The sequence below is a fragment of the Staurois parvus genome, unplaced genomic scaffold (assembly GCF_062004578.1).
Source record: "Staurois parvus isolate SC_StPar_1 unplaced genomic scaffold, SC_StPar_1.0 ptg000336l, whole genome shotgun sequence".
In the NCBI taxonomy this organism is placed as follows: Eukaryota; Metazoa; Chordata; class Amphibia; order Anura; family Ranidae; genus Staurois; species Staurois parvus.
In genome coordinates this window covers 1065762-1093546 of record NW_028318132.1, presented here as the reverse complement: position 1 = coordinate 1093546, position 27785 = coordinate 1065762, and positions in this window count along the sequence as shown.

Genomic DNA, 27785 nt, shown 5'->3' with positions numbered 1-27785 from the left:
TCTCCCTGCAGATGATTTCAGGTTTCCTGAAATATAAAGAGTCTTCTGACTCCTCTCAAATTCCCCTATACTCCCTACAGTTCTCTTGCTGAATTTAGCCACCAGTGTCCAGTGGTGAGCAGCACAGGGACACAGGATCACAGATTGTAACTTTTGAAGCTTGTTGCTTCCTCTTTTAGGGTTCATTCAAATGGGTGCTCATCCTCATAGAGCGTGATGTACGGGTGACTTCATACTGTATATTTATGCAGCGCAGAGCTAGTAAAACAGCTCTTCACTGTGTACGAGTGCCCATGAATGAGCTCTTAACCTGCAGCCCCAAGCACTAGTGCCTTTATGGTACATACAGATCTGCAAGGCGGCAGTAAAAAGTAGACTAATTATGAACCTGTGCGCAGAGCTTTTATCGCTATGGACAATAGACAACGTAATGTTTTCTGCTGTTCTTTTCAAGTACATTATTTTCTTAAAATGAAAGCAATTTAGCATATAGCATTGCTTATTTTCTATGCATTCACATATGAAACACTATTACAGGTGAATGTTAAATTGAATGAAAAATGCAAAGTGATCCCATTTGATTGCACAGAACTGCTTCTCTTTTCACAATTTAACGGATCTCATCCTGTGCTTTATATGCTACATGGAAATATTAATGTAAGCACCATTTTCTTTATTATGTTTGCTCCAAAGGCAGCTAAATGTGTAGTATGGCTGCATTCAAAGAAATATTGACATATTGTAATGTGTATTTGCATTCACTACAATTGGGGACATGATATATACATATCATTATAGCAAGAGAAGAAGTCATAAGGGGTTATTTACTAAAGCTGGAGCGTGCAAAATCTGGTGCAGCTCTGCCTAGAAATCAGTCCTCTTCCAGATTTTATTGCCAAGCTGAAGTTAGAATCTGATTGGCTGCCATGCACAGCTGCACCAGATTCTGTGTGCCCAGTTTTAGTAAATCTACTCCATTATTATTATTATACAGTATTTATAAAGCGCCAATAGTTCGCTCAGCGCTGTACATTACAAAGGGGGACAGAACATGTGACAGAACAATACCAAAACAATGCAAAACATGAGGGGATTGAGGGCCCTGCTCTTTCGAGCTTACAATCTAGGAGGGAGGGGATAGTGGTACAGGAGGAGATAGCTGTGGGGGTGGAGTGGTAGGAAGAGTGGAGGAGGTCGGCAAGTTAGAAGGGGGTGGGGTAGGCTTCCCTGAAGAGATGGGTTTTCAGGGTGCACCTAAAGGAGAGGAGAGTAGGTGATAATCTGATGGGTTGGGGCAGGGAGTTCCAGAGGATGGGTGACACCCTGGAGAAGTCCTGGAGGCGGGCATGGGAGGAGGAGACCAGGAAACTAGAGAGAAGGAGGTCTTGTAAGGAGCGGAGTGTGCGTGCTGGGCGATACTTGGATATTAGGTCAGTGATATAGTTCGGGGCAGTATGGTGGACAGCTTTGTACATCAGCGTTAGGATTTTGAATTTGATCCGTTGCACAATCGGAAGCCAGTGGAGGGATTGGCAGAGGGGGGTGGCGGATACGGAGCGGTTGGAAAGGTGAATGAGTCTGGCAGCCATATTCAGGATCGACTGAAGCGGGGATAGCCAGCGGCGAGGCAGGCCAATGAGGAGGGAGTTGCAGTAGTCGAGTCGTGATATGGTGAGGGAGTGGATGAGCTGTTTAGTGGTTTCTGGAGTTAGGAACGTGCGGATTTTGGTGATGTTGCAGAGGTGGAGTCTGCACGAGTTTGTTAAAGATTGGACTTGGGGCTGGAAGGATAGGTTGGAGTCCAGAATGACACCAAGTACTCTGGCCTGCGGGGCGGGTTTGATGGTAGCGTTGTTCGATGTGATAGAGAAGTCAATGGGTGGTGGTGTCAAGGCTGGGGGGAAGACAAGAAACTCGGTTTTGGAGAGGTTCAGTTTAAGGAAGTGGAGCGACATCCAGTCTGATATGTCGCTCAGCAGGTGTGTGATTCGGGCGGAGACCGAGGGGGTGAGGTGGGGGGTTGAGAGATAGATTTGTGTGTCGTTGGCATAGAGGTGGTAGTTGAAGCCGTGAGAGTGTATGAGTTGGCCAAGGGAGGAGGTGTAGATGGAGAAGAGAAGGGGCCCGAGGACAGAGCCTTGAGGGACCCCAACAGAGAGGGGGAGTAGCATTATAGGTAACGCTGAAAGAGCGTTGTGACAGGTAGGATGAGAGCCAGGAGAGAGCAGAATCTCCGAGGCCGAGGGACTGTAGTTTTTTGAGGAGGAGGGGGTGGTCGACTGTGTCGAAGGCCGCAGAGAGGTCAAGGAGTAGGAGCACTGAATAGTGGCCATTAGCTTTGGCGGTTAGCAGGTCGTTGGAGAGTTTGAGTAAGGCAGATTCGGTGGAGTGTAGGGGACGGAAGCCGGACTGTAGGGGATCGAGGAGGTTGTTGTCGTTGAGGTGAGAGCATAGGCGGGTGTAGACTAGGCGCTCGAGGAGCTTAAATGTAAATGGGAGCAGGGAGATGGGTCTGAGGTTGTTCGGGTCATTGGGATCCAGGGAGGGCTTTTTAAGTATGGGGGTGATGTGTGCATGTTTCAGAGGGGAGGGGAAAGTGCCTGAGGAGAGGGAGAGATTGAAGATGTGGGTGAGGGAGCATAGGATGGAGGGGGAGGGAGGTTGTAGGAGTTGAGGTGATAGGGTCGAGGGGGCAGGTGGTGAGGCGGGCATCAGAGAGGATCTTGGAGACTTCCTCGATGGTAGTAAGGTCAAAGGTGCGGAGTGTTGGGGGAGCTTCAGTATGAGGAATGTAGGGTGGGGTGGAAGAGGAGGTCAGAGCAGTGGTGGGGCTGTGGGAGAGGGGTGATGAGGGGGTAGCTGAGTGAGGGGGAAGGGGGTTGGAGGGAGTTTGAGCAGCGACGAAGTCCCTGTGGGTTATGTCGAGGGGGAGGGGGGATAAGGGGGTAGCTGTGTGAGAGGGGACGGGTTGAGAGGGCGTGTGAGTTACGGAGATGTCCTTGCGAATTGTGTCAATCTTGTTCTTGAAGGAAATAAAAACTATTAGAAGGATTTTGAGCTTTATTCACTTTTTTCAATACACTGCTATTATTTTGAACACAACTGTATTAAAAAAAAAAAGGAAAAAAAAAAAAAATATATATATATATATATATATATATATATATATGTATATAGAGTGAGGAACAGAAGTATTTGAAAACCCTGCAATTTTGCAAGTTCTCCCTCTTAGAAATCATGGAGGGGTCTGAAATTCACATTGTAGGTGCATTCCCACTCTGAGAGACAGAATTAAAAAAAAAAATTCAGGAAATCACATTGTATGGTTTTTAAAGAATTTATTTGTCTTGCACTGCTGAACATAAGTATTTGAACACCTAAGAAACTCTACTCCACTCATTAATCTAACTTAGTAGCACCTTTCTGAGCTCTTTAAAGACACCTGTCCACCCCACAGTCAGTCAGATACCAATTACTACCATGGGCAAGACCAAAGAGCTGTCAAAAGACACCAGAGACAAAATTTTGGACCTCCACAAGGCTGGAAAGGGCTACGGGGCAATTGCCAAGCAGCTTGGTGAAAATAGATCAACTGTTGGAGCAATTGTTAGAAAATGGAAGAGGCTAAAGACGACTGTCAGTCTCCCTTGGACTGGGGCTCTATGCAAGATCTCACCTCGTGGGGTATCACTGATTATAAGAAAGGTGAGGAATCAACCCAGATTTACAAGGGAGGAGCTGGTCAATGACATGAAGAGAGCTGGGACCACAGTTTCAAAGGTCACTGTCAGTAGAACACTACGCTGTCATGGTTTCAAATCATGCATTGCACGGAAAGTTCCCCTGCTCAAGTCATCACATGTCCAGGCCCGTCTGAAGTTTGCCAATGACCATCTGTATGATCCAGAGGAGGCATGGGAGAAAGTCATGTGGTCAGATGAAACTAAAGTAGAACTTTTTGGTCTAAACTTCACTCGTCGTGTTTGGAGGAAAAAGAAGGATGAGTTGCATCCCAAGAACACCATCCCTACTGTGAAGCATGGGGGTGGTAACATCATGCTTCGGGGGTGCTTTTCTGTGAAGGGGACAGGACGACTGCACTGTATTAAGGAGAGGATGAATGGGGCCATTTATTGTGAGATTTTGAGCAACAACCTCCTTCCCTCAGTCAGAGCATTGAAGATGGGTCATGGCTGGGTCTTCCAACATGACAACGACCTGAAGCACACAGCCAGGATAACCAAGGAGTGGCTCCGTAAGAAGCATATCAAGGTTCTGGAGTGGCCTAGCCAGTCTCCAGACCTAAATCCAATAGAACATCTTTGGAGGGAGCTGAAACTCCGTGTTGCTCAGCGACAGCCCCGAAACCTGACAGATCTAAAGGAGATCTTTGTGGAGGAGTGGGCCAAAATCCCTGTTGCAGTGTGTGCAAACCTGGTCAAGAACTACATTAAACGTTTGACCTCTGTAATTGCAAACAAAGGCTTCTGTACCAAATATTAACACTGATTTTCTCAGGTGTTCAAATACTTATGTTCAGCAGTGCAAGACAAATAAATTCTTTAAAAATCATACAATGTGATTTCCTGAATTTTTTTTTTAATTCTGTCTCTCAGAGTGGGAATGCACCTACAATATATATATATATTTATATACTGTACATTGCCCTAATCATGTGCTTCTTTCCTGTGCTAGTTCTAAATTGTTCTGAGCAATCTCCATTCTTTGTTCAACTGAACCTAGCATACCGACTGTGGGGCTGGAATGCCCATTCCATACTGATTATATTATACAGGATTTATATAGCGCCAACAGTTTGTGCAGCATTTTACAAAATGAAGGTAGACATTACAGTTACAATACAATTTGGTACAAGAGGAAACAGAGGGCCCTGCTCCTTAGAGCTTACACTCTAGGAGATATATTCAAACAACTGTGTATTTACAAATACTGAATCAAATAAGTAGACAGTTAATAAAAAAAAAATATTATTTATTTATTTATTTATTCCTCTCTTCTTTTTTTTTTTTATGTCCCTTCACCAAGAGATAGTGCCCTTCTTTGTCCCTTAGTGCTTTAGTTTCAGCAAAGGAAAGCCATCTGGAAAGTGCCACTCCATTGTTTGCATTGGCAAGAAAAATACTGAAAAATCTTTATGGATATAGCAAGGAGTGAAAGAAGGGGCAAAATGTGTTTCCTGGAGAGCCACAATATCAGCCCCTAGTGATTTATAATGGTCAAACACCTTAAGGGATTTAGAAGAAAATATTATTTTTCAAGAAAATTTTGTAATAATTCCACTTTGGGGAATTGCAAAAAGCTACCCAAGCTATCCTCCCTTCCCCCAGGCTGCAAGGGTTAATTGCTCAACTCTAGGGGATGAGGAAAATGGTTTAATACCTCACCCCTCCTTCTGGCAGGCTCCCTCCATCCATGTGACCAGTCCCGAGGCCCCTTAACTTGGGCTGTGGTTGCATGAATAAACTGTATGACAAGGCTAAACCTAATCTAATCTTAAACCTGGTCCCACCTCAAGTCCTATGCTATTTAGCCTGTAGAGGAAATATGTCTATTATTATTATTATACAAGATTTATATAGCACCCACAGTTTGCTCAGCACTTTACAATATAATGTCTATACTTACCTATTCTAAGTGTGCTCTGGTTGGACACATGATCAGCTCCCATCTTCAGGAGAGAGGAGAGAGCAGTAACAATGGCTGCAATGCTTGGGCAATGATGCTTACTATGGGGCATGCATTGGCAGCTGCCCCTCCTCTCCCTTCAAGCCGGCATTGGTGGTGATCATGTGATCAGACCTGAGGGCCCTTAGAAGAGGTAAGTATAGACATCTTTCTTCTACAGGCTAGTTAGTATAGGACTTAGAATGGGGTGGGATCAGGTTTAGGATTGGGTTTTGGGTTAGCTCAGACATCAGGGACAATAGCAAAGTATTATACCTTGTTCCCAATCCTGTAGCACTAACAAGCAAAATCTACCCTTGTAGTGCACCCCCTTCCCCCAAACACACACACACACTAGGGTAGTGTTTTGGGCTTTAACAGTGGTATTTTTTTTTTTTTTCGCTTTTTGTCTTTCTCACAATTCTGGGTGTATTATATGGGGTTATGGGGTTATTATACAGAAATTGGGGTCTGGGGCATCTCAAACTAAAATTTACATTCTTAAAATGAATGCAGTATCAGTAACACTAAGGCTTACGTCATAGAACATTGCTATGCTTTAGTAATAAATATGGATACCGTGTCACTGATACATAAAAAAAGCAATAATATACATGCATACATCAGTGACAATAGGATTTCATCTCGGTCGGCTCCTCTAGTGAAAAATAAAGTCTTCTCTCTAGTACAACCTGCATGTACAGACTGTTGTGTCATATTTATGGCTCTACTTTATATATTTTGTTTGCAGAGGCTTAGCTTTGGAACAGATGCCGGGTTTTAAAATGAAGATTATAATGAGATTGTAAGCTATGTTCAGACAAGGATTCCAAGTCTAGATATGAGACAAGTAAAAAGACGGCAGCAATTCTGCTGCATGCAAAAATTTCACATTAAGATCTACAATACACTTGTAAGAAGAGGACTCTGGCACTAGATCAATATAAACTATGTGCAGGATATTACAAGAAGATCCTATCTTCAGAGTCATATACTGTATATCCTGTATCCATCTAATGTTAACCCTTATTCCTGACTACTTTACACATAGTTTGTGATACAGAAAAAAAAATGTAGGCATCTTGGGATTTGTAGGGTACAGTATGGTCATATTACCATCTTTTAACACTTTATGTGTAGAACTATCTTGCATGCTGTGATTCTATATTATCAGCAAGTATTAGCATGCAAATCTGACTTCAAACTGAAAAGGGTGATTGTGTATATAAAGACGGAAGAATAAAAAATAGAGCTGGTGCTCTATGATTTATTCTTCCAATCTAAAAGAAAAATGACAGATGAAGCCGTAGTGGGTATCATGGTCTACAAAAACACTAAACATTTCTGCAGATATTTTGGCTAAAGTCCTTTAAACTAGTTCCCAGTTTCTCATCTGGAAACTTACTAGCTATTCACAGAAGGAATGGGTTTTAGGTATGACTATGCTTTGTATGTCACAGGATCAGGAAGTCGAAGGTAGATCGTATTTCAATGAAGATATAACTCTTCCTCACAACCTGTTTTACTCCTGAAAAGGACCCACTACCATGTACATTATGCATGGTTGCTGAGAGCTTGTGGTGCAGCCCTATTCACTTGAATGGGCCACATTTCTGGGGTGGAACTGCCCACATTGAACGTGACATGGGGTACAACTTTTATCACTGCCATGAAGCAAAGCATTGCAGCCACTGCATGTCTATCATCCCATCTAACCATTGTTGTAGCTTAAGGTGGATTGGATTTAAAATTGTGGTGCAACTGCCACCCACCCTTACTTGGCTGTAAGTATAAATGAGGCCTTAGATCAGGGTTTCTCAACCAGGGTTAGAGAGTGCTAGGGGATCCTTGAGCAATGAGGATTTTTTAATTCCCAATGACCACTAATATCAATGATCTTTTTAGCTGTGTGTTAGGGGGGCAGTTTTCCCACTGGTCAACAATGTAAGAGTGCCCTTCTCCCACTGACCATTAATATAAGGGGTTCTTCTCCCATTGGCCATCAATGTATGGGACCACTACACCAATTACCAATATATGAAGGCACTTTTCCATAGACCACCAATTTCAGGGGAACTACATTTTTCATTGTTGGTGTTTCTTTTTTTGGCCATTCAGATTATTTGTTCTATTTCATGATTGTTACTTAAACAATGTTTTCTGATAGAGCAGGGGAGTGCTCTGGGTGTAAAATATGCTAGATACACTACATTCTTTATTCTTTTATGTATTATTTTATTTACAACTTACTGGTGTACTGCGAGCTAGAGATGCTATAATTTAGCAGAGGTTTCGCAAAGCATAAACACTTTTTCAAGCTTTTAAAAAGCCTGAGAAAGGCTGACTTAGATTATTCGAGATGTATAAAATAACAGGGTGTGACCCAGACCATCAGACTCCATGATAACTAAAATGTCACCTTTCAGTCAGTTGATTCTTTCATATTCCAACCATGACAATATCGGAAGGCATATAATTGTGCTGAAAACGTCTGGCTGGCATAAGTATTCTACAATCGAAAGTATTTTAAGTGAAACGGATGTTCATTCACTGCACTCTATGGACCTTGTGCCAAAATTACAGAATTAAAGAAGTGTTTTTTTGTTGCAGCACTGCATTACTTTAACTGACAGTTGCACGGTGATGCAGTGCTGCACCCAAATGAAATTTCTGTCCTTTTTTTCCCATGAATTGAGCTTTCTTTTGGTGGTATTTGATTGCCTGTGCGTTTTTTATTTTTTGCGCTATAAAAAAAAAGATCAACAATTTTGAGAAAAAAAACAATATTTTGGACATTTTAGTATTAAACATGTCCAGTAAAAAAACTGAAAAATAAAATTTCATTATAACTTTAGGCCAAAATGTATTCTGCTACATGCCTTTGCTAAAAAAAAATCCCAATACGTGTAAATTAATTGGTTTACGTGAAAGTTATAGCATCTACAAATGGCAGTATAGATACTGGAATTTTTTTTTAATACTAATAATGGCGGCGATCAGTGACTTATAGCAGGACTGCTTGACTGCGGCAAGCATTCTGACACTGGGGGAAACTGGCTTGGTGTCACTGACATCCGCAGTGACACCAATACAGTGATCAGTGCTAAAAAAAAGCATTGACACAGTACTAATGGCACTGGGCAGGAATGGGTTAACATGAAGGCCAATCAAAGGGTTAATTGTGTGATGAGGGTGTTTTACTAGGGGTGCGGGGGGGGGGGGGGGTTGTGCACAGCCATCCAGAGCATTGTGCATTAACTGACAGGGAGGAGGACTGTAGGTAAACAAAGCAGCCCTCCTCCCTATCGATGATCACTGGTAATCACAAGGCGCCAGCGGGTAATCACCGGCCTGGACCCAGTGATTGACACCCGTGGCTGCGAATGGCTGAAATTACATATATATATATATATATATATATATATATATTTTGTGTACAGGGGCCACCCTGTAGCAGTATATCTACTATAGGGCGGTCCTTAAGTGGTTAAAAGAGAAGAGTGGGTTTGTTTTTTTTCTCCCAAATTATACGTACCTCGGTGGATGTAGCATTGGTTCGATGTTGCATCTGTCCCCCGCTGGCCCTAAGTGTGAGAACTCAGCGATTTACATGACCGCTGATCACTGAGTTCTCACCGCCTCTCTGAGCAGAGTCACCACTGTCTGCTCCCCCCCCCCCCCCCCCCCGTGGAGGGGAAGGAAGCAGCTGGCTCAGGCTCTTCTTCAGGTTCTTTATGTGATATTGAATTGTTTGGTAAGCATATATGGCTTGTTCTTTCTCCTCTTTTGGTCTTTATTGACGCTATCAATTGGACACACTGGCTGACCTAATTTTCCTCCTGCACTTATATTTTTGTATTGTTAGGTGGAAGTGTAGGGAGAGATTTTGAGGAAAAATCATTTAGGGATTTGAATCTACCCTTCTTTTATTCTTAGACGTTGGTATGTACCGTATTTTCCGGCGTATAAGACGACTGGGCGTATAAGACGACCCCCTACTTTTCCTGTTAAAATATAGGGTTTGAGCTATACTCGCCGTATAAGACTACCCCTCTTCCAACGCACACCAAATAAAAATGAAAAAACATCAGATTTGATTTCAATATGGTATGGTATTTCAGTATGGTATTCCAATGATGGGGTGCTATTCCTTCCACTGACACCAATGATGGGGCATGATTCCTCCCACTGATACCAATGATGAGGCACTACTCCTCCCACTGACACTAATGGTGCCCCATCAGTAGTGTCAGTGTGTGAGGAATAGTGTTCCATCATTAGTGTCAGTGGGAGGAATAGTGCCCCATCATTGGTGTCAGTGGATGAAATAGTGCCCCATCATTAGTGTCAGTGGGAGGAATAGTGCCTCATCATTTGTATCAGTGGGAGGAATCATGCCCCATCATTGGTGTCAGTGGGAGGAATAGCACCCCATCATTGGTATCAGTGGGAGGAATAGTGCCCCATCATTAGTCAGTGGGAGGAATAGTGCCCCATCGTTGGTGTCAGTGGGGAGGAGGAATAGTGCCCCATCGTTGGTGTCAGTGGGGAGGAGGAATAGTGCCCCATGGTTGGTGTCAGTGGGGAAGGAATAGTGCCCCATCATTGGTGTCAGTGGGGAGAATAGGGCCCCATCATTGGTATCAGTGGGGAGAAAAGTGCCCCATCATTGGTGTCAGTGGTGGAGGAATAGTGCCCCATCGTTGGTGTCAGTGGGGGAGGAATAGTGCCCCATCATTGGTGTCAGTGGGGGAGGAATAGTGCCCCATCGTTGGTGTCAGTGGGGGAGGAATAGTGCCCCATCGTTGGTGTCAGTGGGGGAGGAATAGTGCCCCATCGTTGGTGTCAGTGGGGGAGGAATAGTGCCCCATCATTGGTGTCAGTGGGGGAGGAATAGTGCCCCATCATTGGTGTCAGTGGGAAGAATAGTGCCCCATCATTGGTGTCAGTGGGGAGAATAATGCCCCATCATTGGTGTCTGTGGGGAGAATAGTGCCCCATCATTGGTGTCAGTGGGGAGGAGGAATAGTGCACCATCATTGGTGTCAGTGGGGAGAATAGTGCCCCATCATTGGTGTCAGTGGGGAGGAGGAATAGTGCCCCATCGTTAGTGTCAGTGGGGGAGAGGAGCGGCTGCTCCTTCTTTCAGTTCGGCAGCTTGATTTTCGGGGGCCGTTCGGCTCCGCATCCTCGCCGGTGATTGGTCGCCTGTGTGCGCTGGCGTCCAATCACCGGTAAGGAGGCGGAGCCGAGCGGCCGCACGACCATCGAGCAGCCGAACTGAAAGAAGGAGCAGCCGCGCTTCCTGGACCGGATCATCGTGGGACCGGGACCGGAGCCAGGTAAGGTACAGCAGCCCCTCTGCCCACCCCTGTACTTAGTGTCCGTTGGAGGACACCGCCCCTGGAAAAAGTGCCGCCCTGACACACCGGCTCGCCGTATACCGGCGTATAAGACGACCCCCGACTTTTCAGAAGATTTTCAGGGGTTGAAAAGTCGTCTTATACGCCGGCAAATACGGTATTTATGGACGTAATGGTCAGCTGATTTAGTGTGATAGACATGTATACTATTGTATATGGCTGTGATTGCACCCTCAGAGCTTTTTTCTGGTTTTATTATATTATTATTATTTTTCTTAATTTCAGGTACTTATATAGCGCCAACAATTTACACAGCGCTTTACATAGAGTATATTGTACATTCACATTAGTCCCTAACCCTCAAGGAGCATACAATCTAAGGTCCCTAACTCACATTCATACACATACTAGGGCCAATTTAGACAGGAGCCAATTAACCTACCAGCATGTCTTTGGAGTGTGGGAGGAAACTGGAGTACCCAGAAGAAACCCACACAGGCACAGGGAGAACATGCAAACTCCACACAGGAAGTGCCATGGTTGGGATTCAAACCAGCAACCCTAGTACTGCTATGCGGAAGTGCTAACCACTTACCCACTGCTGCGCAGATGAGGCCATGGATTATAACCCCTTACCTATTGGAATTTTTGGTATATCTATTGTAGAACAAGGTGTTTTCTAGTCCACTGTATCCATCAGCTCTGCTCCACACATGGTGAGCATTGCACTTATTGATTAGCCCATAAACTTTTTTGCTTCTTGGAAATGTTTGGTCTCTAACTTTCTATTTTTATGTCTACCTATATGATGATTATAAAAGGATATGGAGGGTGATTTGGCTTTCCCTCTTTCCTGCCAGTACTACAAGATGGGTATCTGACCACTCTTGCGCTCCTGATAGTTCCCACCATGGAAATCTGGACCATGCAGTTCGATCTTGAATTCCAGTACTTTTATGACTGCTCTGATCAGCCTTAACCGCTTAATATTTTTTGTAAGTATGTAAATGGACATTGTATAGTTGTTGATATTTTTCTTTTACAAAGGGTTTTATTGTAGATGAAGCAAAAAATAAACAAACATATGGATCACAGAAATAATGACCATCAAATATAAATTGTACTGAAGAAATGGAAGTCAGTTCAAGTCATGCATTGGTAGAGGCATAAATCGAAAGATTTACATAAATGTTTCATATTTCTAGATAGTGATGCAAATGTAGCACATGAAACAGTAAATTCAATCCGGAAAGTATGATTAAGGATAGTTTGGACAATAGGTTAGAAAGAGACAAACAGTAGAGAGACACGGACGAGAAGAGGAAAGAAAAAAACAAAAAAACCCCCAAAAAAACCACAAACCCAAGAAGGGCTCCAAGGCAATAACGGCAATATCCATCCTCATATCGAAAGAAGAGACTGGTCAAATCTCGAAGGCTGAGCTATATCCAGCCAGGGACGCCATACCTGCAGAAATTTTGTATGGGTATCCAACAATATGGCCGTCAGTTTTTCATTAACCATTATGAAGTTCATCCGGTTTTTAACAGCTTCAAAACTAAGGAGAGGAGTTTTCCAAGCTCTCGCAATTGTCAACTTCGTTGCCACAAATAAATGTGATGCCAGCTGCCGTTCAGAACGGAGGAGACCCTCCAATGGTTTAAATAAGAGCGCTTCACACGGGTTACGCTTAATGTCTGTGTGAAGCATAGTGCGAAGGAGGGCATACACCCTAATCCATAGTCTGTTCACTTTAAGTTGTTGATATTTTTATCTACAATGTACTATTAATTTGAAATATGTTCATTTAGAGATCCCCGTTGCACCAATTGTCCCTGAAGAAGATCTAAAAATGGAATGATCAAAACGCATTGTTTTTTTTCTGGGAATGTCATATTACTGTAATTCCAGGGAATGTTGTATTGTTACAAACAAAGAGAACACATCCCTGGAACAACTATCAGAACTAGTGTTTTAAATTATGATGCATTTTTTTATTAATAATTTTGCATAATAAAGCATACAAGTAAAATAAGCTTGTTATGAACATTTATGTGATGTTATGTCCGCTGCATTAATGTCCCAAAGGAGGTTGTCTCTGTTTGTATTGGCAATTAAAGAAAAGCACAAAAGTATACTTGATATACACCAGTTTGTCCTATCTTCTGTCAGTGTCACATTTGTTAGACAGCATGGTCTCTATGTAAATGTGGAGGAAAATCTAAACACAGGCATTAAAAACATATGCTAGGTGCTATCATTACACTTATTAGTCACTTACAGTTGTCAGAATACAATATTTTTTGTGACAGTGGTCCACCAATGTGAATGTAACCTTTATGCATACTGTCAGTGCAATACATTTTATACTAGCATGACAATAAATACAATCTTGGCAAAAATACTGTCTCATTAAGAATGTAACATGAATGCTTTGAAGCATATGTGCCAAATTGTTGGTGCTGAAAACTCAAAATCAAATGATGTACTGTAAGACAACAGCCTGTTCCTCAAAGACAAGTACCTCAGGTTCAGATAGTTAAACTTTCAGCAGCAATTAACTTGCCTTAGGCAATATTCATTATTGTGTGCATTTTTTTCCAATGGTAGAGAAAAGCTATTTTAATATAATAGGACTTAAGTTTCCATGACCTCTTCATAGCCTTGTATTGATTGCGCTCTCTTCTCTCAAGGATGTGGTAGGATAAAAGATGACGCATCACCTCCATTGTCATAGGGTGTGGGTTTATAAGATCTTATATAGTATAATATGGGGCTGGTATGCAGCATTTACAGCACTGTGGCAAGAAGAATATGTGTTAGGATCATGTTTTATTACTATATATTAACTGTGTATTAGCATAACTGTCCTGATCTTCTGATTTTGCAATTTCCCCTATCAACAGCCAGTTACAGCAGTCACTCAGTAACTGTCATTTTTAATATGCCACATGATCTCTTAAATGTGTCTGTAGTGATTTTAATGTTAAAGCAATGCTTGGATAGCTCTGAAACCCATAGTATTCTGTATGTTGTTGCCTACTTTAGTTAGGATGGTAGCTATTTATCCCTCGCCATCTCAACTCTTCCTTATTCCCATGCCAGGGCATGCCTGGGTTCCAAAATTAAATCTGCAACACAAAGTGCAACAGGTTTTAAACCTTTCTGCAAAGGCCTAACTACAGGGGTCACAATTGCAACCCGGTCCCAGGCCTGCGCGGCCTGTCATATATGCTTCTATACCTGGATAAGAGGGGCGGCGGGAGTGGCAAATAGAGAAAGTGATTCCGTCCATTTTCCTCCTGCAGCTGCTGAAAGCTAGCTTCTCCTCCTCCTCTCCCTCTTGCCGGCATTCAGAGGCTTCAGGAGGAAAATGGAGGGGGGTCGGTTCTTTTATATGCCTCCCCTGTGATCCTTTCTATCTATGTTACTTGCTCCTTGCTGCCCCTTTATGCTCTACAAGTCCTCTGCACTACTTCCCCCCTTCCCTTCTCACACCAGTTGCTGCAGAGGATGTGTCAGCATAAAGTAAATATGTAATTTACTGGCCTCTTCCTTTTCTGAATGGACACAGTGAGTGATCGGTGCTGATCACTTCTGTGTCCAGTCATAACTGAGGCTGTGATTGCTATGCTTCAGTTTGTGAATGAACGGGAAGCTCTGTACAGAGCTTTTCCTGCCTAATCTTTCTGTGAAGTTGAGGCTGCAGAGATGGAGAATGAGGGCTGTTTCCTCAATCTCCTTTCTCTGTCTCAAAGGTGAAACATCAGAGGTCTGTAATGACCCCTGATATTTCACCAAAACCCCCCAATGGGGCTCCTAAAAAATTGTAAAAAATGGTAAAAAAATAAATAAATAATAAAATAGCAAAAAAAAAAAAACTAGACTTTGCCCACTGCCCTACTAATCACATCCACTGCATTACTGAAGTCTACTGTTCTATTGACTGACACTAGGGTTGCAGAGGTCGCAATTGTGACCTGGCCCTGGTGTTCTGCCACTGTGGGGGGGGGGGGCCCAAGATGCCAGGAAGGTGGCCTGCTGCACAACATGTGAAAAGGTCCCCCATATAAAGGGCCCCATGGTGGGAGTAAAGGGCTCAGAAATCAGTGGGAAGGGCCCTGGCCAGGTCATGGGGGCCCTTCATGGTTTCCTGCACAGGGGCCCTGACAGCTCTAGTTACGTCTTTGCTTTTCAGGGTGCTGATTATATATCCACAACACAGAGTGCACCAGGTTTTAAAATGTTCAGGTTTCTAGAATAAAAACTAAAGTTATTTGCAGCACAACATCTAAAATGTACCTTCAACTGCATTCAAGTGCTGGATTACTATCATTAAGAGTACAAGCTTTACAAGCTTTTTGACTTAAGGTTTGGTTTAGGTCCACTTTCCAGAGTCCAGAAGGCTGCTGTCTTACTAAAACTCTTGCCTCTCAGCCTTGACTGAAGGCAGGTTCTCTGTCAGGCAGACACACAGATCTGCAGCCTCTGTCCAAAGTTGCTCTGGGGTTGACTTATGTACTGTAGATTAACTAGACATAAAAGATGTAAAGCATACCTCCAAATTAAAAAAAACCAACATATTCAGTTGCATTTTGTAACATTTATACCTTTTTTTGTATTAGATTTTTGTTGTTAGAAGGCCAGTGATGTGCTTAGGATTGGTTGAAAGGATTCCAAATAATAACATGTTGGTCCAAAATGTATTTTATATTCTGAAAAATCACTTGAAAGTCAGTTGTTACCTTTTCTATAAGAAATGGGAATGATTCCTTTATTTTGCACAAGCTAAAAAGGTAATTTGACCTTACCTTGTGGTAGAACCAAGAGTACTAGCATTCTGAAGACTGGGCTACCAGCTGAAAGTTTATGGGCTTAGCACAGATCTAGCAAGACACCATTGGCAAAGATGTTATCTGCTAATTAGGTTGGATGGATCCAAGTAGGCCCAAAGCTAATGTCTGCTTTGAGACATCTCCGCCAAAAATCCATCCACTGTCAAGAACTGCAGTACATAATCAACCCAGATTAAAGCTGTATGCTCAATTCACAACGTTTTAACACAGGATGAGGATCATTATTTTCATCAATCTGACTGTCATTTTGCAAACCTCATTGAACTCAGCTGAAAATAACCGTCACTTTTTTAACATTACAGTGGAACTTTAATCAGAAAATTAAGTCCTGCTAGATCATTTCAGGCTGGTCCCTTTTGCAGGTATACCTATGCAAAACATTAAGAAAAAGTGTCTATACTGTTTAAAATCCAGAAATACACTAGCTCACCCTGCTCTGCACATGCTCAGTTGCTCTCCATTTTTAGGCATTTTTAGGCATTGCTGAATTTGTAGAGGCCAATCTGCTGACAGCCTTAAAAGTACAATTTTTTTGTAAAATAACAAACATGTCTATACTTACCTGCTGTGTGCAGTGGTTTTGCACAGAGCAGCCCAGATGTTCTTCTTCTCGGGTCCCCCGCAGGCTCTCTGGGCTCCTCTTGCATGTCGGGTTCCCCTCCACAGCAAGCAGCTTGGTACCCGCTGCTCCATGTGTCCATATACATTGAGCCACAGCTTCGTCCCACCCCCCTCTCTTTTCATTGGCTGACTGGCTGTGATTGACAGCAGTGGGAGCCTCTCAGCCAATGAGGAGGCAGGGGCATGAAATAAACGAGGCTGTCATTCACATCCCTGGATCGCGGTGAGGCTCAGGTAAGTATTGAGGGGGCTGAAGGGAGCTGCTGCACACAGAAGGTTTTTTACCTTCATGCATACAATGCATGAAGGTAAAAAACCTTCAACCTTCACAACCACTTTAAAGTGAAATTAAACATCTATTCTTTACAGCCAAGGAAGCTGCTTCTGTATGGTCTGCAACTGCCATGGTGCTGCACATGTGATCAGCTATGACACCAGTCATTTGATGGTTTGACAGTTTGGTTGAGAACACAAACAAATGTGACAGTTAGCAGTCCAAGCATTCCAGGAATATAACTGTTTTTGGAAACCGTTAAATCGATGGGTTTAGTTTCACTCCAGCAAGAAGAAACATGAGTAATGTTGGAGGCAATTTACAGCACGCACTAATTTTGTAGCATAATTATTAATGTGGAATGTATGTACCTTGCTAAAGAACATTATTTTTTATCAAGCTGTTATGGGTAAAGTTCCACTTTATAATTTCTTAACCTTGTTTATTAGCTTTGTGAATTGAATCTTGTGTCAACTGTCTGCTGAAAATCCCCATGTACAAATGATTGCCTCAATTTATAAAGACACATCTGGCCACTCAGTATAGACACTTAGCAATTCACAAAGCTAAAACAAAAGGATAAAGATATTTTATTCTAAAAAAAAGGGTCAGTTATTTTCAGCCGAGTCCCCTGAAAATTTAAGTCACATGGCTGAAAATAAAGATCCTTATACTTGTGTAAAGCATATTTGAATTAAGTCAAATATGTGGAATGGTTTGGGGAAAATGTGTGAGGACTGTGAACTTAACATGATTACAACTAGGGTGAATTTTACATCATGCACTATTACACTCTTAAAAAGTTGGCTTAATCCAGTAAGTGTGATTTGTAGATCGTTTAGAAGATTCCTTAAGGCATGTGTGAAGCATTCCCTGCTTTATTCCCTGCAACATATCTCAAAATATTTTCTAGTAACATTTTTAGTTCTGCTGAGTTACAGAAGCATTCCACCATTTTGCTTGGCATGAGCATCTATTTAAACTTTATCTCCCATAAAAAAAGCAATATGCTAATAGGTGAATGCTTAGAATTGTATTCTCATCGAGAAGTCTCTAAATAATTAAGTGTTTGCTAAACATATCTTGATTTGTGATAGCGTGGCGTTGCATGAATAAGTGCTTTCTTATTGCTGCAACACTTTGATAGGCTGCTAAATGCCAGCACAGCTAACCCTGTTAATGTATATTCAATGTCACTCTGTACTTTTATGTAAAAGAGCTGAATCCACTCCACATATCCATCCTTAATGGGTGATGTTTCAGGCAAATGGTTTCTAAATTGCTGTAATGCATTGCTAAGACTTAATATTCATCCCTTATCATCTTTGCCAAATCAAAATAATGTTTTCCTTTGAGAGATTTTGTACATTTGAAAGTAGTTTTTTTCAGCTTGAAAATGTTCCCAAAACCTGGATAAAACTACCAATTTTTATTCATGTGTGTCCCAGTCTGTGATTTGGGACCTGTCACAGATAAACCCAGGCTTCTGTGGAATGCCGGGGGAATACTTAAAGGTGTGCTTGATTTAGTATGAAAATCATTATCAGTAAATATATGATGGGAAGTTAAGTGCACTTTTCATTATGTCTTTTTATTGTTAGCTGCAGAAGTATAAGTAACAATGGATAAACTGAGGCTTCAGCAAGGTTATTTATTTGCGACAACACCATATGTAGGTATATTTAGGTCAGCTGGTGGGTTACATTGCGTGCAATGTTTAGGTTGCAGCCAAAAAAAATGTTATCATGTAGCAAGCAGGAATCTGTTACTTCTACAGATCCACATGTTATGGAGAGATTTATATTTCCAATCAATGCTTCCAAATCCACAATGTCAAAGTAAACGTTTTAAGTTTCTTAGATGCTTCCCGAGGATGTCCTACAGCAGACGAAACACGTGTAGAAGCAGGTCTTGCAGCCAATGACTATAGTTTGCCTGCCGGTGTACAACGTTAGGCATTTGACATTTTTAACCTGAGATATTTGTGAATACCTTTTCTTATTTAGGAAAGAAGTGTTTTAGCATTATTACCTTATGTTGGGATGCTTTTCTTTGTAATATTCCTGAGGTAAGCTGTACGTCCTAGAGTATTCCTGTGGAAAAAAGGACAGCCCTTTTTAGTGTTCATCACTATCTATAAAATACTAACGTATCAGTGCATATGCATTTTCTAAAAAAAAAAAAACAGAGTGTCAGGTGCATTTGCATTTTCTATACAAAAACTAAAATAAAATAAAGTGCATGTGCAGCTATAACACAATCATAAAGTGACAATTGCATATATAGCCAAAATGATATAACCAATAATACCAGGTGTATGTGCATTTTCTACATGTCAGTTGTACATAAGTATAAAGTTGTGACAAATTATTATTATTATTATACAGGATTTATATAGCACCAACGGTTTGCTCAGCGCTTTACAATATAACGGGAGACAATACAGCAATAATACAGTTCAATACAAGAGGATTAGGAGGGCCCTGCTCCTTGGAGCTTACAATCTAAGAGGGAGGGGCTAGTGGTACAAAAGGTAGTAACTGTGGGGGATGGACTGGTAGGAGGAGTAGAATATTCCATTATTAGCTGAGGGCAGGATAGGCTTCCCTGAAGAGATAGATTTTCAGAGATCGCCTAAAAGTGAGCAGAGTAGGCGATAGTCTGATAAATTGGGGAAGACAGTTCCAGAGTATGGGGGAAGCTCTGAAGAAGTCCTGGAGACAAGTATGGGAGGAGGAGACAAGGGAGCTAGAGAGCAGGAGGTCGTGCGAGGAGCGGAGAGTATGGTTTGGGTGATATTTGGAGACAAGATTGGTGATGTAATTTGGGGCAGAGTTATAAATGGCTTTATATGTTATTGTTAATGTTTTGATTTTTATGGGAATGGGAAGCCAGTGGAGGGATTGGCAGAGAGGGGTGGCAGACAGAACGGTTAGTAAGATGGATGAGTCTGGCAGCCGCATTCATGATAGACTGAAGAGGGGATAACCAGCGATGAGGTAGGCCAATGAGGAAGGAGTTACAATAGTCAAGACAAGAGATAACAAGGGAGTGAATAAGTTGCTTAGTAGTTTCCGAGGTTAGGAACAGCCGTATCTTGGAGATGTTGAAGTCTACAAGATTTAGATAATGATTGGATTTGGGGCTGAAAGAACAGATAGGAGGTTAGGATTGGACCTAGTACCCTAGCATGAGGGGAGGAACTGATGGTTGTGTTATTGATCTTGATGGAGAAGTCAGGGGAGGGGGCACGGGCTGGAAGGAATACTAAGAGCTCAGTTTTAGAAAGACTGAGTTTGAGGAAGTGGAGTGACATCCATGCCGATATGTCACTTAGTAGGTTAGTAATGCAAGAGGAGACTGAAGGGGTGTGGTGAGGAGTAGAAAGATAGATTTGTGTGTCATCAGCATAGAGATGGTACTTAAAGCCATGGGAGTTTATCAAGTAGCCAAGGGAGGAGGTGTAGATGGAGAAGAGAAGGGGTCCAAGGACAGAACCTTGAGGGACCCCTACAGAAAGAGGGAGTGGAGAGGAGGAGCCAGAGTTATAGGTAATGCTGTAGGAGCGCTGCGTTAGGTAGGAGGAGAACCAGGAGAGAGCAGAGTCTCAGAGGCCAATTAATAAATCAAAATCATAAATCTTCTCTTGTAATAAAATAAATATTCCACCACCATATATATTGGATATGTTCCACATAGATTAAATAATGATGTCAGGTTGTGAGCCTCCATCCTCTGGGACAAGGCCCAGTCTGAGGCACCTTAGATCACCACCATACTGTGTAACCACCACCAAATGTGCTAGATTTGACTCACCAGAGGATATTGTTGGTAAAATTATATACCAGCCCGCAGAGTGTTCCCTGCTCTGGGAGTAATAGTAATAATAGTTTGCTGCGTTTCACCACAGACTCTTTTTCTAAAAAACCCCAGGATCACAGGACACATATTCCACCATATTTAGCAGGGAGGAAAGAAGAAAAGAGCTCACATAGTGTAAAACCTTCAAACCACTTTTTTTAATAAAAACTTTTAAAAACACTCACATTTCATAGTGTCGTCAATGACACTAGTATAAATGGCTTAGACATGTATCATGGGCTCGTTCCAGCTGTCATACCAAATCACAAGCATAAACCCAATGTGTGTTGTGATGTCACATCCAGGCCCTACATGTTTTGTCATTTGCCTTCCTCAAGGAACGTCCTCAAGTGCACCTGACACTTTTGTATTTGATAGATAGTGACGAACACTAAATAGTGCTATCCTTTTTTGCACATGACTATTAATTGATTGGTTGCTGCATCTTTAGTTATAGATTTTTCTAATATTTTTACGTAGCACATTTCCATATAGAGAATTTTTTTGTATTGTCTTAACGTATTGGCTATGTTCCAGAAGGAAAAACAGAAGCATACTATGGATCTGGTGAGGTTTAACCCTTTTCACAAGTGCATTTGATCTCTTTATAATAAGAGATCATATATTTCTGGTAAAAAGCTGGCACTTTTAGTGGTTTGGAAAGTTGGGAGCACTAAATGTTTTACTTTTTTACATAGTTATATAGTTAGTCTGGCTGGAAAAAGACAACAGTACATCCAGTTCAACCATAGAAAAAAAAAAAAAGTTATAATCCTATACCCACAGTTGATCCAGAGGAAGGCAATAAAAAAAACCAGCAAAGCACGATCCAATTTGCTCCTGCTGGAAAAAGATTCCTTCCTGATCCCGAGAGGCAATCGGATATTCCCTGGATCAACTTTACCTATAAATGTTAATATCCAGTTATATTCTGTGTATCTAAGAAAGAATCCAGGCCTTTTTTGAAGCAATCCACTGAGCTGGCCAGAACCAACTCTTGAGGGAGTCTATTCCACATTTTCACAGCTGTCACTGTGAAGAAACCTTTCCGTGTTTGGAGATTAAATTTCTTTTCCTCCAGACTTCAATGGACAAGTGCTATAATTTTTTAGTGTTATTACCCTATGTTTGTTTTCTTATTCTACTATTACACCTGAGGGGAGCTGTGCATTCTAGGATATTGGCTGTATTCTAGATGGAGAAATATGTGGAAACATACAGGGTGTCTGGCAAGGTTTAAACCTTTTACAACATGCATTTGATCTCTATAAAGAAGAATTGTTCCACAGACTGCCCGTAGGAGCATCCCGGACACAGTGTTTTATGCTCTGCAGCTTGTATGTAACAAGCCAAACCTTACTGTAAGTTTATTCATAAATAAAAAAGGTGATATTATATTATTGGAGGATTCCTCTTGGTTTGTTCCATGTTATCCATGTGGTGGCCTGTGGAGGAAAGGAGAGAGTGTGGATCTGTGGACCCCCTGAGAAGAGAGAGAGGAGACTTGGAGAAAAATTCCTAAAGCGCTAATAGACCCACATACTGTACTAAGGGTTAATAGATTGTAGGCAAGTGTGGTGTTAAAGGGGAGCACAAGTGAATATTGGTACTGGAGTGGAACACATCACTTTATTTCAGTGGCACTTTGGCTATATTAAAAAAAATACCACAAGAGACACAGCACTTTATTTATGCACTTTATTGGACTCTTTTTGTATATGGAATTGTATATATATGATTTATGGGATAAAACTTACAGCACCAAAATAATTTCTAACACTCTAAAAAAGTTTTTACATACTTTCTATTTGCACATGACTTTGATATATGAAATAGTAAAATTAATTATTTTATATATGTTTTTCTTTATTTATTTAAGAAGATTTGATAATTTACTGATCAGAGGGGGAATACATTGATAGTAAGTGGGAGGTGTGTTGTAGCAGTGCATATATAATATATATATATATATATATATATATATACACATACAGGTGAAACTCGAAAAATTAGAATATCATGCAAAAGTTCATTTATTTCAGTAATGCAACTTAAAAGGTGAAACTAATATATGAGATAGACTCCTTACATGCAAAGGAAGATAGTTCAAGCCGTGATTGGTCATAATTGTGATGATTATGGCTTACAACTCATGAAAACCCCAAATCCACAATCTCAGAAAATGAGAATATTACATGCAATCAATAAAACAAGGATTGTACATAGAACAATATCGCACCTCTGAAAAGTATAAGCATGCATATGTACTCAGTACTTGGTTTGGGCTCCTTTTGCAGCAATTACTGCGTAGCATGGAAGCTATCAGCCTGTGGCACTGCTGAGGTGTTATGGAAGACCAGGATGCTTCAATAGCGGCCTTCAGCTCTTCTGCATTGTTCGGTCTTATGTCTCTCATCTTTCTCTTGGCAATGCCCCATAGATTCTCTATGGGGTTCAGATCAGGCGAATTTGCTGGCCAATCAAGCACAGTAATCCCACAGTCATTGAACCAGGTTTTGGTGCTTTTGGTCAGTGTAGGCAAAGTCCAAGTCCTGCTGGAAAATGAAGTCAGCATCTCCATAAAGCTCATCTGTGGAAGGAAGCATGAAGTGCTCCAAAATCTCTTGGTAGACGGCTGCGTTGACCCTGGACCCTGCACAGTGGACCAACACCAGCAGATGACATGGCTCACCAAATCAACACAGACTGTGGAAACTTCACACTGGGCTTCAAGCATCTTGCAGTGTGTGCTTCTCCATTCTTCCTCCATACTCTGGGTCCTTGCTTTCCAAATGAGATGCAAAAGTTGCTCTCATCAGAAAAAAGGACTTTGGACCACTGAGCAACATACCAGGTCTGTTTTTCTTTAGCCCAGGTAAGACGCTTCTGACGTTGTTTGCTGTTCAGGAGCTGCTTGACAAGAGGAATATGACATTTGAAGCCCATGTCCAGGATCCGTCTGTGTGTGGTGGCTCTTAATGCACTGACTCCAGCCTGAGTCCACTCCTTGTGAAAGTCCCCAACACTTTTTAATGGCCTTTTCCTGACAATCCTCTCCAGGCTGTGGTCATCCCTGCTGCTTGTGCACCTTTTTCTTCCACACTTTTCCCTTCCACATAACTTTCTATTAATGTGCTTTGATACAGCACTTAGGGAACATCCAACTTCTTTTGCAATTACCTTTTGAGGCTTTCCCATGATGGTTTTCTGCACAACTGTCCGGTCAGCAGTCTTTCCCATGATTGGAATTCCTACTGAACTAGACTGAGAGACCATTTAAAGGCTCAGGAACCCTTTGCAGGTGTTATGGCTTAATTAGCTGATTAGAGTGGGACACTTTGAGCCTAGAATATTGCACCTTTTCACAATATTCTAATTTTCTGAGATTGTGGATTTGGGGTTTTCATGAGCTGTAAGCCATAATCATCACAATTATGACAAATCACGACTTGAACTATCTTGCTTTGCATGTAATGAGTCTATCTAATATATTAGTTTCACCTTTTAAGTTGCATTACTGAAATAAATGAACTTTTGCACGATATTCTAATTTTTGTGAGTTTCACCTGTATATATAAATTGTATTTGAACATCTTCTGCGCCTAGAACTTCAAAAAGTGTTGAATTTTGGTGTCCTTCTTTGCATTCTGTGTGTTTATCCACTGACCCCTACATTTCTACAGGACACAATAGTGACATAGGGGTTGATTTACTAAAACCGGAGAGTGCAAAATCTGGTGCAGCTGTGCATGGTAGCCAATCAGCTTCTAACTTCAGCTTGTTCAATTAAACTTTGATAAAGAAACCTAGAAGCTTATTTCTATGCTGAGTTGCATCAGAGTTTGCTCTCTCCAGTTTTAGTAAATTAACCCCATAAGGACTAGCGAAAAGAACTACAAGGTGCAGAGAGGGATCTGACTTCAGATATATCCAGAAGTGTGCCAGATGTTGAAGATTCTTTAGCAGTCTTATCCCTTTAACACAGCAGAGTTCAGTAGTGCAGGCAGTGGAAGGAGTAGCTATTAATGCTTTTGCATTAGGCGGGGGGGGGGGTTTACTTTTTTTAAATAATGAAATCTATAAGAGTCAGTTTCATGGCAGCAGATTAGAGAGGGAAGTCTTGTACTAAAATGCATTAACAAGAGAAACAGAATCACACTGGTGTAGTGTTCATTTACTATAGTTTAATCACTTCAGCCTAGGAAGGTTTTACCCCCTAACCAGGGCATTTTTGCTACGGCACGGCGTTATTTTGACTGGTAATTGCACGGTGATGCAATGCTGTACCCAAACAAAATTTATACCGTTTTTTCACACAAATAGAGCTTTGTTTTGGTGGTATTTGATCACCACAGGGTTTTTTTTATTTTTTTGCAATATAAACGAAAAAAGACTGAACATTTTGAAAAAAAACCAATATTTTCTTCACTCTGCTATTAAAAAAATCCAATAAACTCAAATTTCTTGATAAATTTAGACCAACATTTATTCTTTGTCTTTGGTAAAAAAAAATCTCAATAAGTGTATATTAATTGGTTTGCATGAAAGTTATAGGGGTTAATTTACTAAAGGTATATAGGCTGTGCAGTTGCTCTTGATCTGAGGGGAACATGCAAGGAAAATAAAAAAACAGCATTTTTGCTTGCACATGATTGGATAAAAGAAATCAGTGGAGCTTTGCTTCATTTCAGTGCTTCCCCCCAGGTCTAAAGCAACTGCATGTGCAGTGCACAGTATATTTACCTTTAGTAATGATTTACGCCATAGTGTCTACAAACTGTGGTATATATTCAGGAATTTACACAGCTTTTACTTTCTGAATCATACTTATTGAGATGCTACAATGCCAGGGCAGTAGAAAAACCCCTCAAATGACCGCTTTTTGGAAAGTAGACACCCTAAGGAATTAGCTGAGAGGCATACTGAGCTCATAGAAGATTTTATTTTTTTTGTCACAAGTTTTTAAAAAAATGACAAAAAAAGTTTTTATTTTTATTTTACACAAAATTGTCATTTAAATTATGTATTGTTCACACATACGATGGGTATATATGGAATAACAACCAAAATACATTGTGCTGCTTGTCCTGAGTATGGGGATACCACATGTGCAAGACTTTTTGGGAGCCTAGCTGTGTACGGGGCCCAGAAAGCAATGACCACCTCATTTTCCTTTCTCACTACCTATCACAGTTTCAGAGGCCTTGAAATTCGAGGATAGCATAACCCCCACTCCCAAATAACACCTTTTCAGAAAGTAGACACCCCAGGCTATTGGCTGAGAGGCATGTTGAGTCCATGGAAGATTTTATTTATTCCACAAGTTTTTGGAAAATTAAAAAAAAAAGTGTCACTTAAATGATATATTGCTCACACATGTCATATGTCAAAACTGTGCACACCTGTGCAATGGCAACAAAGTACGTGCATTTTTAATATCCATGGGTAAAGCTTTAAAAGCCTTTACAGGTTACCACTTTAGATTTACACAAGAGGTCTAGTGCTAGAATTATTGCCCTCAATCTGACACCTCCCATGCAGAGTGCAATTGCTGTTTACATACCATCATGGCACCGACTCATGCATTCACCTTTGCACTTGAGTACAGGGAGGACAGGGGTGCTTTAACTCTTTTTTTAATTGATTTATTTTGCTTTTTTTTTATTTTTACACTGTCCATTTTTATCACTTTTATTGCTATCACAGGAGATGTAAATATCACCTGTGAAAGCAATAGGCAATGACAGGTACTCTTTTCTTAGAAATCCGAGGTCTATTAGAATCTAGATCTCTCCTCTGCCCTAAAAGCATCTGATCACACTAAGATCAGTGTGATCAGATGCTTTCCCAATTTAAAAATGGTGCTGTTTATATCCGGCAAAAACAAAGTGATGAAATGCTTGTAGATTCTGGTTTCTTAGACCATAGTCTCTGATCGGCTCTATAGTCAGCAGGCAGAATCGCCGGCTGCATGGGAGGGATGGGAAAACTGCCGGCTGTAGTAGGACAGGAGAGCCCAAGAAAGCTGTGGAAGGCGGCGGGAGGAGGTGACATCCCCTTCCCCCTGCTTGTAAAAGCAATCAGCAATTAGACGCTAGGAAAGTCAACCGCCATAAAAAAAACAATACCAGGATGATGCCTGCAGGCATCATCTTGGTATCCTGGTATAACTACTTTAAAGTCCAGAGATGTACCAGTACATCATTGGTCCTTGTTGGGCATATATGCAATGTTCTTTTTTTTTCATAAAAAAAGAACCTAACAGATTCCTCCACTCACATTGATCGATGTGAATAAACAAATTTGACAAAAAAAGTGAAAAAAATATATCCCAAAGTGTAGGAGCGATCCGCCCTCTGACTACCCTAGGCCCCCATTCTTGGGCATATTCATTTCTTTCTATTTTTCATTTTTGTTAGCTGTGGATGAGAAATCTCCTCCAGCAGCGCTACAATCACTGACGTATGTCTTCTGAAAGCACACCCTGCAGCTGTCAGAATAAACAGATCAGTGCTGCAGCTGATTGGCATTCCTGCAAAGGGCTCTACAGGCCTGTGTTCGAATTCTTGGTGGCTGTGGTACTCTGCTAGTGCAGTGTTCGCCTCTGCACCAGTGTGGACTGCACTTATGAGACTCGCCATGTCACCAAGTGATAGTGCAGTGCTGGTATGTAAAATGCAATGATGAACTAGGCTGCTGGTGATTGCCGGTTCACCAAAAGGTAGTGCAGCACTAGTACTCAGACCCTTCTGACAAGTCATGTGTTCCTAGCTCTTTAGCTACATGGGGTCGGGTACGCCTGATCCTAGCAGGGACCTCTTCTCCATCGTCCATTCCTCTGCTCTCCACAGGTTTGTATTCTGTGGCAGTTTTTGTCAGTGAGGACTCCCCTTCACTCTCATCTGACCTGCTCATAATCCTGTAAGCCTTTTCACTAGAGTATCTTTCTTTGGACATTTTGGCCACTACATTTATAGGTACCATGTGCAACTCACGGTAAAAAGAACTCCTGGCTGTCAGGGACTGCTTAAACTGCTAGAAATAAAATTCACCTGCTAGTGCTAGCAGAGACCAGGCCTGATTCTGCTAACGCTTTGGTTTTGTGTGCAATGTATCACAGGTGAC